Source organism: Salvelinus namaycush, chromosome 5, assembly GCF_016432855.1.
Source record: "Salvelinus namaycush isolate Seneca chromosome 5, SaNama_1.0, whole genome shotgun sequence".
Taxonomy (NCBI): Eukaryota; Metazoa; Chordata; class Actinopteri; order Salmoniformes; family Salmonidae; genus Salvelinus; species Salvelinus namaycush.
Window position 1 is genome coordinate 39,348,109 of NC_052311.1, and position 16,795 is coordinate 39,364,903.

The following is a 16,795-nucleotide window of genomic DNA, read 5'->3' on the forward strand; positions in this document are numbered from 1 at the left end:
TCTTAGTCAATATCTGATTTAAATCTGTTCTTTTTCCTGCAGTGTGAACAGCCATTAAGAACATGGAATCAGATATTCAAGTCAGACTGAGTCATGGCCGTGCGACTTGTCTAAATATTCAAATCTAATTTATTTGCTCTCAAGTGGTTTTTAGACTGTTATTTGGCAAATCTTGTTGCTTGCTAGCTACTCTGTTGACCATTTTGACAAGAACACATGGTAGCTAACAAGCTTGTTAATAGTTTACAAACAAATTAGTGAATGTGGTAGAAAGCTAAACAGCTACCTAGCTAGCTGGTTGACTGCTGTGGCTAGCCAAAACGGACTTGTTTTGAAAGTTGCATCATCTAATCCTTTGAGGCTTTAAAAGTGTTCTTACACTATGATTTTTAACATTTAAAGCAGCTGGGAAACGTCCATGGCAGGTATTGTTGTCACCTTAGCTTGCTACATAACTTCTGAGCGATAGGAAGCACAAGCACCACCACCAATCGGTCTACGCCACTGCTCACACCCGTCATTACTATGACAACTAGCATAGTCATGTCAGCAAATTACTGCTGTCTGAACACACACAAATCCGATTTGGTATCTGTATTTTGTTTTTATTATGGATCCCCATTAGCTGCTAACAAAGCAACAGTTACACTTCCTGGGTTTTGGCATTACTGTCACGTTCCTGACCTGTTTTCCTTGTTTTTGTATTTGTTTAGTATGGTCAGGGCGTGAGTTGGGGTGGGCATTCTATGTTATGTGTTTCTATGTTTAGGTTCATTGTCTATTAGCCTGATATGGTTCTCAATCAGGGACAGGTGTTTTACGTTTCCTCTGATTGAGAACCATATTAAGGTAGGTTGTTCACACTGTTTGTTTGTGGGTGATTGTCTTCCGTGTCTGTGTATGTCGCACCACACGGGACTGTTTCGTTTTCGTTCGTGTATGTAGTCTGTTCCTGTTCGTGCGTTCTTCGTGTTATTATGTAAGTTCGTTTGTTCAGGTCTGTTGACTTCGTTTATTGTTTTGTAGTTTGTTCAAGTATATTTTCGTCTTCATTATTATTATTAAAATCATCATGTATTCCACCTACGCTGCATTTTGGTCCAATCCTTCTCGCCTCTCCTCATCCGAGGAGGAGGAAAAATATGACGTCCGTTACAGAAACACCCACCAACCAAGGACCAAGCGGCGTGGGAGAAAGCAACAGCGCACGAAGGAGGAATGGACATGGGAGGATGTTTTGGACGGCAAGGGTTGCTACACATGGGAGGAGATCTTGGCTGGAAAGGATCGCCTCCCATGGGAACAGCTGGAGGCGATTAGGAGAGCAGAGGCAACCGTAGAGAGGAACCGGCGTTATGAGGGTACGCGACTAGCACGGAAGCCTGTGAGTCAAGCCCAAAAATTTCTTGGGGGGGGGGGGTAGAAGGGAGTGTGGCGAAGTCAGGTAGGAGACCTGCGCCAACACCCCGAGCTTACCGTGGAGAGCGAGAGTACGGGCAGACACCGTGTTATGCGGTAAAGCGCACGGTGTCTCCTGTACGTGTGCTTAGCCCAGTGCGGGTTATTCCACCTCCCCGCACTGGCAGGGCTAGATTGAGTATTGAGCCGGATGTCATGAAGCCGGCCCAACGCATCTGGCCACCAGTGCGTCTCCTCGGGCCGGCATACATGGCACCAGCCTTACGCATGGTGTCCCCGGTTCGCCTACATAGCCCAGTGCGGGTTATTCCACCTCCCCGCACTGGTCGGGCTACGGGGAGCATACAACCAGGTAAGGTTGGGCAGGCTCAGTGCTCAAGGGAGCCAGTACGCCTGCACGGTCCGGTATTTCCGGCGCCACCTCCCCGCCCCAGCCCAGTACCACCAGTGCCTACACCACGCACCAGGCTTCCAGTGTGTCTCCAGAGCCCTGTTCCTCCTCCACGCACTAGGCCTATGGTGCGTGTCTTCAGTCCGGTACCACCAGTTCCGGCACCACGCACCAAGCCTCCTGTGCGTCTCCAGAGCCCTGTTCCTCCTCCACGCACTAGCCCTGTGGTGCGTGTCTCCAGCCCAGTACCTCCAGTTCCGGTACCACGCACCAAGCCTCCTGTGCGCCTCCAGAGTCCTGTGCGTCCTGTTGCTGCTCCCCGCACTAGCCTGAAGGTGCGTGTCCTTAGCACGGTACCTCCAGTTCCGGCACCACGCACCAGGCCTACAGTGCGCCTCAGCCGGCCAGAGTCTGCTGTCTGCCCAACGGCGCCTGAACTGCCCGTCTGCCCAACGCCGTCTGAACTGTCCGTCTGCCAAGCGCCGCATGAACTGCCCGTCTGTACTGAGCCTTCAAAGCCGCCCGTCTGTACTGAGCCTTCAAAGCCGCCCGTCTGTACTGAGCCTTCAAAGCCGCCCGTCTGTACTGAGCCTGCAAAGCCGCCCGTCTGCCATGAGCCTTCAGAGCCGCCTGCCAGACAGGAGCCGCCAGAGCCGTCCGCCAGACAGGAGCCGCCAGAGCCTTCCGCCAGACAGGAGCCGCCAGAGCCTTCCGCCAGACAGGAGCCGCCAGAGCCTTCCGCCAGACAGGAGCCGCCAGAGCCTTCCGCAAGACAGGAGCCGCCAGAGCCTTCCGCCAGACAGGAGCAGCCAGAGCCTTCCGCCAGACAGGAGCAGCCAGAGCCTTCCGCCAGCCATGACCAGCCAGAGCCGTCAGCCAGCCATGACTAGCCAGAGCCTTCCGCCAGCCATGACCAGCCAGAGCCGTCCGCCAGCCATGACCAGCCAGAGCCGTCCGCCAGCCATGACCAGCCAGAGCCGTCCGCCAGCCATGACCAGCCAGAGCCGTCCGCCAGCCATGACCAGCCAGAGCCGTCAGCCAGCCATGACCAGCCAGAGCCGTCAGCCAGCCATGACCAGCCAGAGCCGTCCGCCAGCCATGACCAGCCAGAGCCGTCCGCCAGCCATGACCAGCCAGAGCCGTCCGCCAGCCATGACCAGCCAGAGCCGTCAGCCAGCCATGACCAGCCAGAGCCGTCAGCCAGCCATGACCAGCCAGAGCCGTCAGCCAGCCATGACCAGCCAGAGCCGTCCGCCAGCCATGACCAGCCAGAGCCGTCAGCCAGCCATGACCAGCCAGAGCCGTCAGCCAGCCATGACCAGCCAGAGCCGTCAGCCAGCCATGACCAGCCAGAGCCGTCAGCCAGCCATGACCAGCCAGAGCCGTCAGCCAGCCATGACCAGCCAGAGCCGTCAGCCAGCCATGACCACCCGGAGCTGCCCCTCAGTCCGGTGCTGCCCCTCAGTCCGGTGCTGCCCCTCAGTCCGGTGCTGCCCCTCAGTCCGGTGCTGCCCCTCAGTCCGGTGCTGCCCCTTAATCCGGTGGGGTTAATTTGGAGGGTGGTCATTAGGAGGAGGTTACGAAAGCGGGGATTGACTATGGTGGGGTGGGGACCACGTCCTGAGCCAGAGCCGCCACCGTGGACAGATGCTCACCCAGACCCTCCCCTAGACTTTAGGTGGTGCGCCCGGAGTTCGCACCTTGAGGGGGGGGTTCTGTCACGTTCCTGACCTGTTTTCCTTGTTTTTGTATTTGTTTAGTATGGTCAGGGCGTGAGTTGGGGTGGGCATTCTATGTTATGTGTTTCTATGTTTAGGTTCATTGTCTATTAGCCTGATATGGTTCTCAATCAGGGACAGGTGTTTTACGTTTCCTCTGATTGAGAACCATATTAAGGTAGGTTGTTCACACTGTTTGTTTGTGGGTGATTGTCTTCCGTGTCTGTGTATGTCGCACCACACGGGACTGTTTCGTTTTCGTTCGTGTATGTAGTCTGTTCCTGTTCGTGCGTTCTTCGTGTTATTATGTAAGTTCGTTTGTTCAGGTCTGTTGACTTCGTTTATTGTTTTGTAGTTTGTTTAAGTATATTTTCGTCTTCATTATTATTATTAAAATCATCATGTATTCCACCTACGCTGCATTTTGGTCCAATCCTTCTCGCCTCTCCTCATCCGAGGAGGAGGAAAAATATGACGACCGTTACAATTACAACACATTCATCACAGATTTCAGATTTCTGAGGGCCTGTGTGGCCTCAGGCCCCTACTCCACTGCCATATATCTATAACACAAAATCCATGTGTACGTGTATGTATAGTGCGTATGTTATCCTGTGTGTGTATGCATGTCTGTGCCTATGTTTGTGTTGCTTCACAGTCCCTGCTGTTCCATAAGGTGTATTTTTACATGTTTTTTTATCTGATTCTACTGCTTGTATCAGTAACCGGATGTGGAATAGAGTTCCATGTAGTCATGGCTCTATGTAGTACTGTGCGCCTCCCATAGTCTGTTCTGGACTGTGAAGAGACCTCTGGTGGCATATCTTGTGGGGTATGCATGGGTGTCTGAGCTCTGTGCTAGTCATTTAAACAGAGAGCTCGGTGCTTTCAACATGTCAATACCTTTCACAAATACAAGTGTGATGAAGTCAATCTCTCCTCCACTGAGCCAGAAGAGATTGACATGCATATTATTAATGTTTGCTCTCTGTGTACATCAGAGAGTGTACATCCAGCCGTGCTGCCCTGTTCTGAGCCAATTGCAATTTTCCTAAATCCCTATTTGTGGCTCCTGACCACACGACTGAACAGTAGTCCAGGTGCGACAAAACTAGAGCCTGTAGGACCTTCCTTGCTGATAGTGCTGTTAAGAAGGAAGAGCAGCGCATTATTATGGACACACTTCTCCCCATTTTAGCTACTGTTGTGTCAGTATGTTTTCACCATGACAGTTTACAGTCCAGTGTTACTCCACGCAGTTTAGTCACCTCAACTTCCTCAATTTCCACATAATTTATTACAAAATTTAGTTGAGGTTTAGGGTTCAGTGAATGATTTGAGTAAGTAAGGGGCCTAGACAGCTTTTAGTTTTTGAAATACTAACTTATTCCTTGCCACCCATTCTTAAACCAACTGCAGCTCTTTGTTAAGTGTTGCAGTCATTTCAGTCACTGTAGTAGCTGACGTGTATAGTGTCAAGTCATCCGCATACATAGACACACTGGCTTTACTCAAACCCAGTGGCATGTCGTTAGTAAAAGACTGAACAAAGTAAAGGGCCTAGACAGCTGCCCTGGGGAATTCGTAATTCTACCTGGATTATGTTGGAGAGGCTTCTATTAAAGAACACCCTCTGTGGTTACTATCAATTTCTCTCAGCCAATCATCAGTCATTTGTGTAAGTGCTGTGCTTGTTGAATGTCCTTCCCTATAAGCGTGCTGAAAGTCAGTTGTCAATTACTTTACTGTAAAATAGCACTGTATCTGGTCAAACACAATTTTTTCCAAAAGTTTACTAAGGGTTGGTAACACAGTGATTGGTCGGCTATTTGAGCCAGTAAAGGGTGCTTTACTATTCTTAGGTAGCGGAATTACTTTTGCTTCCCTCCAGGCCTGAGGGCACACAATTTCTAGTAGGCTTAAATTGAAGATGTGGCAATATCGTCCACTATTATCCTCAGTAATTTTCCATCCAAGTTGTCAGACCCAGGTGGCTTGTCATTGCTAATAGACAACAATCATTTTTTCACCTCTTCCACACCCACTTCACAGAATTCAAAATTACAATTCTTGTCTTTCATAATTTGGTCAGATATACTTGGATGTTTAGTGTCAGAGTTTGTTGTTGGCATGTCATGCCTAAGTTTGCTTATCTTCCCATTAAAGTAGTTAATATCAGTCAGTTTTGTGATGAATGAGCCATATGATCCAATGAATGATGGAGCTGAGTTTGTCTTTTTCCCCCAACATTTCATTGAAGATGCTCCAAAGCTTTTTTACTATCATTCTTTATGTCATTTATCTTTGTTTCATACAGTAGTGTAGTTTCTTCTTCTTTTTATTCAGTTTAGTCACATGATTTCTCAATTTGCAGTATGCTTGCCAATCGGTTGTGCAGTCAGACTTCCTTTTGCCTCATCCCTCCAAACATAACATTTTTCAATTCCTTAACCTCCTGTGTGTCACATCCTGATCTGGTTCACCTGTCCTTGTGACTGTCTCCACCCCCTCCAGGTGTATATATCCTTGTGTTTCCTGTCTCTCTGTGCCAGTTCGTCTTGTTTTCCAAGTCAACCAGCATTTTTCCTTACTCCTATTTTGACCAGGTTCTGTTTGTTTCTAGTCTTCCTGGTTTCGACCCTTGCCTGTCCTGACTCCGAACCCGCCTGCCTGACCACTCTGCCTGTTCTGACTACCAGCCTGCCTTTCCCCTTGTACGGTTGTTGGACTCGGATCTGGTTTTTGACCCCTGCATGGCCTGACCTCGAGACTGCCTATCGTCTGGTAATGTTTGGACTGTTTGGACCTGGTTTATGAACTCTCGCCTGTCCCCGACCTGCCTTTGCCTACTCCCTTTGTTATAATAAATATCGGCGCTCTACCATCTTCCTCCTGTGTCTGCCTTTGGGTTTCGCCTTGTGCCCTTATACTGTGTCCATTTTCAGACTCACAAGTTGACAGTTACTCTGTGGATAATGCAGAGACAGAGAGTCAGTAAAACAATTCCACACAAGATGAAGAATAAGGGGTTAATGCTCACGAACTAGCTAGCTAAATTATAAAAAAGACTGACTTAAATTGGCTGGGGTCTGTCCATAGGCAGTTAAGGACCCACTGCAGGGAAAAATATTATTATACTTATTTTCCATCATAATTTGCAAAGAAATTCATTAAAAATCCTACAATGTGATTTTCTGGATTTTTTTTCTCATTTTGTCTGTCATAGTTGAAGTGTACCTATGATGAAAATTACAGGCCTCTCTCATCTTTTTAAGTGGGAGAACTTGCACAATTGGTGGCTGACTAAATACTTTTTTGCCCCACTGTAATAAAATATAACCGCGAGGCCCCATAACCTACTTGACGTACTCATACAACAATTCCATCACTTGATGGCGCTGTATACCACATGCCACAATGCGTGACCATATCAAGAGGCGGGGTTTGAATGTGACAATTTAGCTAACACAATGTAACCATCTCAAGTGTCCAATACAACTGACTGTAAAACCGCAGACTAACTTGGTATTCAGCACTCGTTTCAACTGCTCACCACAAATGCAACAGAAACGGATATCAAATGGTAGAAAACAGATTGTCAACAAAACGGAACCGCTGAGAGGACAGGGCCAGAGAACAGTCATATGAGGTGGGTAGCTCGTTTGGTGTGCAACATCAGGAGAATATTACTGGATACATGGTTTGGATGGTTATTAAATGCGAGAAGGGCATATTTATACCGGGCAATATTTTTTGGGGGTCAAGTCGGAGACTAGGTTTATGCGGTCAGGACACTTTGGTGAGACCGGGGTTTATCCCAAATACCCCGTGTTTTTTTTTCTCGGCTGAACGATCCGCTGCCTTGTTGCTAGGAAACGTTTGACAGCTCTGAGATTTAAAAGTGATAGTGAATGACCAAGGCCTGCGGACTCCTCGGCTGAAACAGGCTAGAGCGCACTGATTATATTCTCACCGCCACCAGACTGCTTCTGTCTAATCTACCGCGCGGGCTTCTCATGTGATGTAAATTGTAGACTACGTTATCTATGTGTAAACACAGCCATATCATGTTAACCATCAAACATCGTTCAATTCGCGAGTTATGTATGGACACTATGTTTGGCAATAACATTAACCTACACCAAAGTAGGTTAACATATATCTAGCCTAGGCTACTTGTCCAAAGCTTGAAAAACTAGAAGTGTCATTTTCACTGGAGCAGCATAAAAGGCAGGAATTGGACAGGACAGATGTGTAATGTAGTATCCCCGCTCTCTCTCCCTCGTTCTCTTGGTGCCTATGGCCATGCATCTGAAGGTCACTCAGTGAACCAGTGGTGTAGACAGAAATCTTGATGGCAGGGCCAGCAAAAATGTAGGTGGGCCAAAATTGAGGCTCTCAAATATTCATTAAATTATCACAAATGCATAGGGTATCCTACCTTAATGTAATCGATCACACACAACAAACCGTCTAACATGTGATTTCACATTACAGACCAAATAGTATTGCAGGACATGTAAATCCATGACTTGCATTTAACATGATTTAACAATGATTTGATGGCAGTGAGAGGACATGTAGCTCCTGCAATGCAGCATGTAGCAGCCAAAATCAGTATGTCCACCCTGATGCCACATGGAGATGTGCCCATCCACATTATTCAGAGCAACAAAGCTGAGCTCTTTAGAGGCTGTGCTCTCTTGGACAATGTTTAACCACCACTGATGTTCACCCCCAGCTGATGTATGACCTAGTACACTTGAAAAAAAACAGGTGTCAAGGTCTTTGCTAGGAAACTGAAAGAAACTGCTCTGGGACAAAGCAAAAACCAAAATAAGAGGATCTCTGCCATACATCCTCCAAGATCATGACCATCAGCCACCCAGAGAAATCAGCACCACTCTACACTACCGGGCCAGCTCCACCATCGGCCCCATCCGGAGCGGCCAACACCACTCTGCACCATCGGCCCCCTTCCATAGAGGCTAGCTCGACCCTAAACCACCAGGCTCCTTCCAGAGAGGCCAGCTCCACCCTACAATATCGGGCCCCCAGAGTGGACAGCACCCCCTTACCTCACTACCTAGTCAGAAGAGACCAACTGTCCAGCAAGACATCTATGCAGAAGTGTCACGAAGAATAGAGCACACTGCTGCAGCTAAACTCAACCAGATACGGCATCTGCTGAACATTATCTGCAATAAAAATCAGAAATAGAATTTGTTATTATAAGAAATAAAATGATTAGAAATACAGCCTATTGTAATGATGAGTTCAGTTTTATATAAGCTACCCAGGAAAGGGTTAAAGTTGGCTCATATACATATTTACTACACAACAAACATAAGATGATAAAAAAACAAAAGAATAACAAGAAAAACAGGCAAATTGGGAAAAGTACCCTAAGGAAAAGCAAAGCCAAAAAGGTGTCTCTCTTTTAAATGTGTCCACAGTTTCAGCCACCCTCAGATTCTCTGGCAGGTTATTCCAGAGGCTGGGGGCATAGTAACTAAAGGCTGCCTTTCCATGCCTCTTGGTCCTAGGCTTTGGGATAGTTTAAAGGCCAGTGCCCGAGGACCTGAGGGACCTACTGGGTACATAACTCAAAAGCATGTCTGATATGTAATGGGGTGCACAATTGTGGGTTGATTTTAAAAACCAATAGAATAATCTTAAAATGTATTCTAAAACTCACAGGCAGCCAGTGCAGAGACATTTAAACTGGTGTAATGTGTGCAGTATTCTGTATGTTTTGCAGTTAACCAATGGCTTTCTTGGGTAAACCAGACAGGAGAGCATTAAAGTAGTCAAGCCTGCTTGTAATAAAATCATGGATGAGTCTCTCTGTATCAGCCTGAGATAGAAATGGCTCTGGTGACACAGAAATGTAAAGTTGTGTATCGTCTGGGTAGCAGTGAAAATCAATGCCATGCTTTCTTATAACGCTGCCAAGGGTAACATATATAAACTGAACAGTACCGGATCCAAAATTGAACCTTGTGGAACGTCACGTGTTATCTATTTTCTTGGAGTTATGTTCACCAAGGGTGACAAACTCTCAACCTGTTAAATAGGTCCTAAACCAATTTAAAACTGGACCAGAGAGGCCAACCCACCTCTCCATTCTGTCCAGAAGGAAATCATGGTTAACAGTGTTGAACGCAGCAGCTAAATCCAATGACAGAGAGCTGTTTGGCATCTGTGTTGCCTCTAGGATCATTTACCACTTTAACTAAGGATGTCTGTGCTGTGGTGGGCATGAAAACCAGATAGGATATATTTTTTTAATACAGTTGGCACTTAAATAATTTAGCTGTTTGAAAACCAATTTCTTCAGAATTATGAAGAATGGACGGTTGGAGATGGAGGTTGGAGCTGAAGAATCTAGATTACTTTTTCTTCAGAAGGGGTTTCACCATAGCAGTTTTTAGTGCATTGTGGAATATGCCTGTGAACAGGAAGGGATTAACAATAGCTTGCACTTCTTCAAATATGCAATTAAAAACTTTTTAAGAAGGTGGTGGAGATAGGATCAAGAAGGCAGGTAGAAGGCTTAAGCTGTGATATCACTTTCCTGAGCATGTCGTGTCAACCAGGGAAAATAACTCCACAGTGCCTTTGCATGGTAGGCTAGGGCACATATAATCAAACTTCTCATCAGGTCTGGATTCCCAGCCTAACGTTTGTTACCTTATCTCTGAACTATGCTGCAAACTTATCACATTTAGATGTGGAGGAAAGTTCACACAGGTTTGTGGGGGTAGGATTTATCAGGCCATCAATGGTCGAGAAGTCCACTCTCAAATTATTCTGATTATTAGTGATCAAGTTAGAAAACTGAGCCCGTCTGGCATTTCCAATTGCCTTTTTAGATATGCTAAGTTGCTCTCTCCGAATATCATAGTGGACCTGCAACTTTGACATTCTCCACTTCCTTTCTGCAATTTCTCTTTAATTGATTTGTTTCCTCTCAGCCAAGAGGTTCTCCATTTCGATGTGGCCTTTTTCAACATTACTGGAGCTATGGCATCAATGGTTGCCCTTAATTTGCTATTGAAGTTATCAACTAAATTACCACAAGAGGAAGGCAGAATAGGTGATGATGTGTTGTTCATACACTCAGTAAAATCTGTAGCAACTTCAGAGGTAAGATAGCATTTCTTAATAATGTGTTCAGTATTACCCTGTGCTATGGGCAACAAGGTAGTAAAAAATGCACAGTGGTGATCAGATATAGCAACTTCAACAATAGAGGATATGTCAATAGAAAGGCCTTTGGTAGTAACCAGGTCCAGAGTATGTCCGCAGGTTATCGGTGGGCCCAATAACTTGTTGGATAAAGTCCATAGAGCTCAAAAGATTAATACATTCATTGGCCTGGGAGTCAGTCTCTTTGTCAACGTGAATGTTAAAATTGCCAAACACAACGATTTTATCATAGTTCTCAAGGACAATAGTTCAGAGAAATCAGTAAAGAAAGTGGGAAGTACTCTGATGGCCTATACAGGGTTATAGCCAGCACTGGTGGCTGACATTTAAACAGTATAGCATGATGTTCAAAAGACTGTCACCAAATGAAATGTCCTTACTGCTGAGAGCATTAGTAAAAATAGAGGCTGTCCCACCACCCTTCTCCCTTTTCTGATAGTATAAAAAGCTGTAGTCCGGCGGGGAGGCTTCAATAAGAGCGGCACTACAGTCTGAAGTCTGCATGTTTCTCACAAAAGCATGGCTATCAACTTTGCGCTCAGTAGTGAGGTCATTCACGAGAAAGGTTTTACTAGAGATTGCTCTACCATTTTAAAAGCTCCATATTCAGTGAGTGTAGGCCGCTGCCCCTGGGGCAGGTAACCAATGGAATAACAACCAAATTATGAAAATTACAGCCACGTTTTCTGTCATTCTCCAATCGATCAGAATGGTAGGATAAGACAATTTGTATAAACCCACCAGAAGGTGGTGTTAGAGAACATAAATTAGGCTACTCACAATAACCACAGTGCCATTTATACAGAAGTTGATTTGCTTTAAGTCCTCTGTTGCTTATTCTGACAGGGAGAACCGGAGCACTACCAGACCCTGTCAGTCAGTCTCTAAAACAGTTTGTGATGTTACTGGAAATAATCCTGGAACCCCTGCGGTTAGGATGAATCTCATCTATTTTTTTTTTTAACTGCTGATTGCTCCCACAGCAAATCAAAGTTGCCACAAAAGGAGACATTCCTGTCATTGCAAAGTTTCTTCAGGTACTCGTTTAGAGCAACGAGTCGGCTGAAATGTTCCGAACCCCTCCGATAACACAGGAGGTGGCCCTGTGCTAGCGTAGTGTTACAAAATATATATTTGTAGTCCTCCCTCAGTTCCTCAGATCGCCTGAAGCAAAGGTCGTTAAAACCTACGTGAATGGGCCTCCCGAGTGGTGCAGCAGTCTAAGACACTGCATCGGCGTCAGTATAGCCTGGGGTTCGATCCCAGGCTGTGTCATTACCGGCCGTGACCGTGAGTCCCATAGGGCGGCGCACAATTTGCCCAGCGTCGCCCGGGTTAAGCGAGGGTTTGGCCGGGGGAGCTTTACTTGGCACATCGTGCTCTAGCGACTCCTTGTGGCAGGCTGGGCGCCTGCAGGCTGACTTTGGTCGTCAGTTGAACGGTGTTTCCTCCGACACATTGGTGCAGCTGGCTCCTGGGATAAGCGAGCAGGTGTTAAGAAGCGCGGTTTGGCGGGTCATGTTTCTGAGGATGCATCACTCGACCTTCGCCTGTCCCGAGCCTGTTAGGGAGTTGCAGCGATGAGACAAGATCGTAATCACAAAATTCCGATGGCGTGGGAAACCCCAGGAAGGTGGAAGATGTCCCAAGACCCTTCTGTCTTGAGTCAGCAACCTCCTGAACTGTGGTGGCCACCGGCTGGTGGTATACTCCCAGGATCCGTGCTGACTCCCGGGGCTGGTAGGTTCGTCTCAAGCGTGCCAAAGATGTATGATAGCTGGATTTGATCTTCTCGGATAGATGAAGGGTGGCCAGACTGCCTTCCCTATCTCCTATGCCTTGCGAGTGTCTAGTCTCCCATGGGATGCGGAGTTGGGCTTAACATTTGTCTGTTGGATTGGGGCAGATCAACTCCGCCCGACTCATCGACAGCTTTGCTATATGAGACATTTATAACTGAGATTCGGTTTTCCTGTGCTACAGCAAGGTTGTGTACTTAGAAAGCAGGCAATCCTTTTCTCGCAGCCTAGCGAGCAGTCGGAGCATCTCTTCCCTAAGCTGCTTGATGGTGGTGCATTTAGTGCAGACAAATCCCTGTCCCAGTTACGCCTTATCTTCATCTTGTGATTGTGTGGAAATCCTCTCACACCCAGCTGTGGATAAAAACACCAGGGGGCTAGCACTACTAGCGTTAGCCTGCTTCGTTTTCCTGATGGCTATCAGCTAACTGCTACTTAACAGGAATCCGGAACACAAACTTGCAGTCCTAGCCTTAAAGGCTAACCGCGTCGCGGAATCCGTAGCAATAAAAACTTTAGCTATGATTTAAAAGAAAACAATTTCATAAAAACAACAAACTGAGTGTAGACAGTACACTGTTTTGTTGCGCACACTGATGATGTATGTAGCCTCAAACAAAGCTCATGAAATTTGTGGCACAGCTAATCTTAGATAATATTTATATTCAGTATTAGACATTTCTGAGACTCACTTTTACAGCACCTTCGATGATACAGCAGTAGGAATACAAGGATATAACATCTATCTTTTGATTTTCCCATGATGTCAAGCAAAGAGACACTGAGTTTGAAGGTAGGCCTTGAAATACATCCACAGGTACACCTCCAATTGACTCAAATGATGTCAATTAGACTATCATAAGCTTCTAAAGCCATGACATCATTTTCTGGAATTTTCCAAGCTGTTTAAAGGCACAGTCAACTTAGTGTATGTAAACCTCTGACCCACTGGAATTGTGATACAGTGAATTATAAGTGAAATAATCTGTCTGTAAACAATTGTTGGAAAATGTACTTGTGTCATGCACAAAGTAGTTGTCCTAACCGACTTGCCAAAACTATAGTTTGTTAACAAGAGTGGTGGAGTGGTTGAAAAACGAGTTTTAATGACTCCAACCTAAGTGTATGTAAACTTCCAACTTCAACTGTATATATTCAGAGCCATATTACTGTAAAGCTCAGAGAGGGCCATATTCCTGTAAAGCTTAAAGAGGATCTCATGACAAATGAAGTACAAATGCTGTGGTTGCAGGTTCATTTACCTCATCTGAAGCCTCTTCTTTTAGGGTGCTGCTATAGGCCACCAAGTGCCCAAGAGGAACTGTGACTAATACCTGTAACATGACCCAGGTTATCACTCAACCAATTTAGAGTGTATTCTAATAGCGTTGGATCTGTGATATCCACTTGTATTGATCATATCTTCACCAATGCTACAGAGCTTTGCTCCAAAGTGGGTGGTAGTGCACAAGTTTAAACACCACAGGGAACAGTTTCTGAGGAACAGGGACATTCAGTACCTCCAGGAGAGGATGATGGACTCTTACAAACACCTGACCCACTCCTGTGCCCCCAGGCCCAGCTCCACTGGGACACGCCTCACCTGTGTCTAGTGGGACACCAGGAATACTGTGCAGATCACAGCGTAGTAATACGGCTCCTGACACAGCGTAGTAATACGGCTCCTGACACAGCGTAGTAATACGGCTCCTGACAGACCGACGCTATAGTTGAGACTAGGAGACTCATGGTGTTAATTTTTGAAAAGCAGACATAGTTGAAAGAAAAAGGTCTTATCTTTGTTTGTTTACAGTTGCACTAGCACAAGTTACAGTAACACTAGCACAAGTTCTAAAGTATTGTAAAGAAAAGGAAACACTTGTTGTTTTAGTTGTTGACTTGTATAGTTAATGTATATTCCTTGCAGTGGGATTGAAATTAAGGGGAGAGCAGTGTTATCGTGTGGACACTATATAAATAATTCCCACAGGGTAGCAAAGAAGCCACTTCTCTCCAGGAAAAACATCAGGGACAGACTGATATTCTGCAAAAGGTACAGGGATTAGACTGCTGAGGACTGGGGTAAAGTCATTTTCTCTGAAGAACAAAACATCGATATTTTGGGTCCATGGCCAGGAAACTCCCCAGACATTAATCCCATTGAGAACTTGTGGTCAATCCTCAAGAGGCGGGTGGACAAACAAAAACCCACAAATTCTGAAACTCCAAGCATTGATTATGCAAGAATGGGCTGCCATCAGTCATGATGTGGCCCAGAAGTTAATTGACAGCATGCCAGGGCAGATTGCAGAGGTCTTGAAAAAGAAGGGTCAACACTGCAAATATTGACTCTTTGCATCAACTTCATGTAATTGTCAATAAAAGACTTTGACACTTATGAAATGCTTGTAATTATACTTCAGTATTCCATAGTAACATCTGACAAAAATATCTAAAGACACTGAAGCAGCAAATTAATATTTGTCATTCTCCAAACTTTTGGCCACGACTGTACATTTCAAACAGATTTGCTTGCATTCGGAAAGCATTTGTTACATTACAGCCTTATTCTAAAATTGATTAAATCATTTTTTCCCCCTCGTCAATCTACACACAATGCCCCATAATGACAAAGCAAATGATTGCTAATTTATAAAAAATGTAAAACTAAAAATCACATTTACATAAGTATTCAGATCCTTTACTCAGTACTTTGTTGAAGCACCTTTGCCAGTGATTACAGCCTCAAATCTTCTTGGGTATGACGAGACAAGCTTAGCACACCTGTATTTGGGGAGTTCCTCCCATTCTTCTCATCAGGTCCTCTCAAGCTCTGTCAGGCGTCGCTGCACAGCTATTTTCAGGTCTCTCCAGAGATGTTCGATCGTGTTTAAGTCCAGGCTCTGGCTGGGCCACTCAAGAACATTCAGAGACTTGTCCCGAAGCCACTCCTGCGTTGTCTTAACTGTGTGCTTAGGGTCGTTGTCCTGTTGGAAGGTGAACCTTCACCCCAGTCTGAGGTCCTGAGTTCTCTGGAGCAGGTTTTCATCAATGATCTGTCTGTACTTTTCTCCGTTCATCTTTGCCTTGATCCTGACTACTCTCCCAGTCACTGAAAAGCATCCGCACAGCATGATTCTGCTACCACCATGCTTCACCGTAGGGAGGGTGCCAGGTTTCCTCCAGACGTGACACTTGGAATCCAGGCCAAAGAGCTCAATCTTGGTTTCATCAGACCAGAGAATCTTGTTTCTCATGGTTTGAGTCCTTAAACGCTAGTTAAACCAAATGCATTCTTTTCAACCATTCGCTGCCCGCACCCGCCCGCACTAGCATCACTACCCTGGACGCTTCTTACCTAGAATAGGTGGACAACTACAAATACCCAGGTGTCTGGCTAGACTGTAAACTCTCCTTCCAGACTCATATTAAACATCTCCAATCCAAAATGAAATCTACAAATGGCTTTCTATTTCGCAACAAAGCCTCCTTCACTCACGCCGCCAAACTTACCTTAGTAAAACTGACTATCCTACCGATCCTCGATTTTGGCGATGTCATCTACAAAATAGCTTCCAATACTCTACTCAGCAAACTGGATGCAGTCTACCACAGTGCCATCCGTTTTGTTACCAAAGCCCCTTATACCACCCACCACTGAGACCTGTATGCTCTAGTCGGCTGGCACTCGCTACATATTCGTCGCCAGACCCACTGGCTCCAGGTCATCTATAAGTCTATGCTAGGTAAAGCTCCGCCTTATCTCAGCTCACTGGTCACGATAACAACACCCACCTGTAGCACGCGCTCCAGCAGATATATCTCACTGGTCATCCCCAAAGCCAACACCTATTTTGGCCGCCTTTCCTTCCAGTTCTCTGCTGCCAATGACTGGAACAAATTGCAAAAATCGCTGAAGCTGGAGACTTATATTTCCCTCACTAACTTTAAACATCAGCTATCTGAGCAGCTTGCCGATCGCTGCAGCTGTACATAGTCCATCTGTAAATAGCCCACCCAATCTACCTACCTCATCCCCATATTGTTTTTATTTACTTTTCTGCTCTTTTGCACACCAGTATCTCTACTTGCACATAATCATCTGCTCATTTATCACTCCAGTGTTAATCTGCTAAATTGTAATTACTTCGCTACTATGGCCTATTTATTGCCTACCTCCTCACTCCATTTGCACACACTGTATATAGACTTTCTTTTTTTCTATTGTGTTGTTGACTGTACGCTTCTTTATTCCA